Genomic DNA, 4,148 nt, shown 5'->3' on the forward strand with positions numbered 1-4,148 from the left:
CGAAGACATTTGTACCATTTAACCTGAATGCTCTCGGCTAATACAAACAACGTAAGTACTCCATTCACCTTTGTATTTATAAACACTCCGCTGTATTTTGGATGATTATCAATAAGCGGCTCTTTTCAAAAGAGAGGAGAAGTGTGACGTCAAGTTACCATGGTAGCAAAATTTCTGGATCTTGAAAGAGACGGCCATTTGCATTGTCGAAAGATGGAAAAATGCAAACATGCACAGGAAAGACTGTATTAATGTATCTTTATTTTGTTACCATGGCAACGTGACGTACCGACTTCTTTCTATATTAGAGAGGGAACGTGTCTTCTCCTCGTGCTTTTGCCACGGTCGCTCGCGCGTAACGTTCTCGCCTCACGCAGACAGTCTTTAGGAAATCCTAACATTCTATATTCACATTATAAACTAAATTTGAGAGCACTTTTATAAAGTGGTCAACCTCTATACAACTACCAGAATCCTTCTTCGAAATGAGTTGTGGTAGTTGTAGTCAAAAATCGTTATTGTGAAAATGTCCTATTACGCGTTTCACGCAGACGTTCTTTGAGACTACATTCTCTAGCTCAGAAGGAGGCCGAGCACCTCATGAACCCTACACACTAAGAAAACCTTATCTTCATTTTTTTTACGTTTTCCACAAAAAAGAAAAAAATGCAAAGTACATGATTTGTGTGTAAATGAGAGCCAAGGGGAGCCTTGAAACCTGTTTACTTCACTTACTTTATGCCTAACCTGTCTACACTAGAGGAGCAATTGGTGCAAGCAACCTTAATTTTATTACACTTTTATAGATTTTTCAAAACAGTAAATATGAATCAATAACCGACCTCAAAGCAGTGTAAAACATAGCTCTATTTTGTTAATGATATATGGACTATATGATTTAGTTAATCATATATGAACTGCGGAAAAGAAATGAAAATGAAGAAATGATCTTCGCAGTGAACGCAATTTATGCAATTGCTTAAAGGAGCCTGAAAAAAAATTCAGGACTTCAACGGGGTTTGAACCCGTGACCTCGCGATACCGGTGCGATGCTCTACCAACCGAGCTATGAAGCCACTGACGTTGGGAGCAGGTCAATTGACCTGCGACTGCGACGATCATTTCTTCATTTTCATAGTTCTATTTTCTCCCTTTTTTTCCCTTTAAAATTGTGTTTTCTTCGTCTTAATTTATAGTATTTCTATGGAGTTTCCGAAACAGAAAATAAAAGCTAACCATTCAAAGTCACTGCTTAAGCCTAATCACCGAATACACATCTGTCCACGTGCTCATAAATACAGGTCTACCACTTCTTTTCCTACTAATTAAATTCACTCCCCTCATTTCAGTTTCTTCAGTTACTGAAGTGTCCGTCTTCCTTTTGTAGACTCTACTCAACTGAAGTTTTTAATAGTGTTTGCGTGAAAAGCCAAAAAAACTTCTGAGTGCGAGGTAAATTTTTGCGCCCGGCTATTTCCGAAGTGTGACTACATTTTCGCTGTATGAGCTGGAGCGCGAAAAGTAGCCTCTGCTTACAACCGTTCAGTTTTCTATTGTGCATAGGCAAAAATTCGTCACGCGATTCGCAAGCAACTGAAATTCGTCTTTCGTCAATTTTGCGCAAGTTTGGCGGGAATCAAACTTGCGAACAACCAACTTGCTCATGCTTTGTTTTGTTTTCCTGCTTTTCTCCCTATGGTTTTAAATATTTCAGGACTTTGGTCGCAGATAAAAGCGCCACTAATTTCCTCGGATGCTAGGTCCTTTTTAGCGGAGCTCCACGCGCGCGCGAAGCGCGTGCGTGGGCGGAGCCCCATAGCTTAGTAAATCTACCCATCCCAGAAAATTTGGTAATCACGTGACCGTAAACCGACCGCCGACCGCCGACCGACCGTCCGTCCGCACCACAGGACAACCAATGTTTACTCTCACACTTTTAGCTAGTTTGGGAACCCAAGAGAAAACTAATTGCACATCAATGTTGAGATCAATTGACAGCTGTCAAAGCAGGGCATCCGCTGACCAGTATCACCTGACCGTAGCGCGGGCTCAAGTGTCGACCCATCGAGGTCGAGTATTTTTTGAAGTTATTCGCTGACAAATTACCAGATTGAAATGATCGCAGGCTCAAGTTTATTTTTTCCAAGGATTCATATCAAATATGTTGTGTTTATGTCACTATGGCCCCGCACTATTAGGATTTTGATTTCAAACTGACTTCGGAAGCGAAAATTCAGCCAGTTTTTTTTTTAAAGTACAGGCGCGGAAGACCTTATCTTACCATGGTCACGCGTTGGTCACGCTCTACGTCCAATTTTTATACTCTGATTGGTCAAAATTTGACAGGTGAGTTCATGCGAAAAAATTATGCAGCATCTTGAAAATTGTTTACTTTGACAGCTGAAGCTGAAGAGTTTTGTGTCAACTTGTGATGTTTTTAACTGTCTTTTTCTTCTGGATGTACAAAATGAAATACAGCTGCTATCAAGAGTCTTCTGTTATTCATGGCTGGTTTGTTTACTGGGTTTTTGGTTGAGAAACGCGTCGCTTGTCAAAATTTGGTAATTCGATTTCGGATGGCATCGTTTTCGTTTTTCACCTTGCTTAATGCGTAAGAGGGTTTAAAAGTCTCAAGCAACTGTGGCCTTCCTTGATAGCTTTCAGGAACTGAATCTCGAATGGTAAGCCTGAGTAACTATTGTATTTGATGTTTGTTTGTTATATCTAATTTCATGAAGTCTTGCACAGTTCACGCTGACAGTTTACGCGGCAAGTTTATGCACGTTTGTAGCCGTAGTTTGAGTCAATGATCTGACCTAGTATCAGGTTTGAACGAGTTTGACTAATAGTCGCGGGTCGCGGGTCCAAAGTCGCGGTCGCGGGTCCAATGACGCGGTAGGGGAAAATGATTTGGAGTTCGAGGTAACTGAGTGAAAACGACTGCTATGAAAAAATATTAAGGGAAAAAAAATCGTTTTTATACATGATACTCTACGGTAGCCAATTTACAGGTTACGGATGTTAGAGTCAACAAAATAATGTCTCAAGAAAAGACCTAAAAGAAAAAGCTGGCCGACTTTTGTGTTCACCCCAAGTTCATTTTGTTTTCTTTCTTTCGGGCCCAGTTATGTATAAATTCAACTTTGAATGTACTTATGCATAGCAGTATCTGATAAAAAATGTTACCATGGTTACCATTGTTTTCTTCTTGTCTATGAATCTCTCACAAATGCTTAGGGGTGCATTCACTGAAAAATGTGCGATACACTTCATAGACTATAAATTATAAACGTTACAACAACCTAAAACCTTTTTTAAAAAAGGCTAACTCGGGCTCGAAAAGCTACGAGTCTGTCGGTAGAAGAAACAAGAACTGTTTCAATTTTAACAAATGTTTTCGGCAAAAATAAAGAAAACGCTTGTTAAAAAACTTCCTGGTCGCAAACTCCCAAAATAAACCCTTTGCACAGGTAACTGGAAAGAGGAGGAAAGACGTTGGGCTTGAAGTGCCAGTAAAGTACATTCAAGCGGGTATTCAAGGCATGAATTTAATATAGAAACAAGTAGTAATCCACAGCAAGAGGGGATAAAGCTCGAGCTTTATCCTCTCTTGTCCACAGAAAGGAGTTTGTTTGTTGGGATCCAAGTTCTACCAAGACAGAATAGATCATAGTCTCTTGGTTCTACTGACAAAGACTTGAATCCAGTACCTGGAATCTGGAATTAGTTACCTAATTTATTGTCTTTTCTTAGCTCTGGTGGAGTTAGCCTGCGAAAACATCCGTTTCTCCTCGCTCTTCGCCGCTTTTCCCTAGCGGCGAAGAGCGACGAGAAACGGATGTTTTCGCAGGCTATGGTGGAGTTGATAACTTACCGTTTTCAGTGTCTGGTTTACTTTCTTTTTCAGCTTCATGATATCGGGCGTTATTATTTCCTTACCTTCTTACTCACTTAGTTGCGATGCATGTTTTCAAGATTTGACTGAGACGGCACATTGAATGGCTTCCTATTGTCAGGTTGTCCTGGTTGCCATTTAGCCTAAGAGAACAAGAAGTTATATTGAACACTCTGGGTTGCCGTCTCAGTTGTAAAAATAAAAGCATTAAGCGAAAATCTTGCTTCAAGGAACAGACTCCTTTCTGTGGATT

Source organism: Porites lutea, chromosome 14 (genome assembly GCF_958299795.1).
Source record: "Porites lutea chromosome 14, jaPorLute2.1, whole genome shotgun sequence".
Taxonomy (NCBI): Eukaryota; Metazoa; Cnidaria; class Anthozoa; order Scleractinia; family Poritidae; genus Porites; species Porites lutea.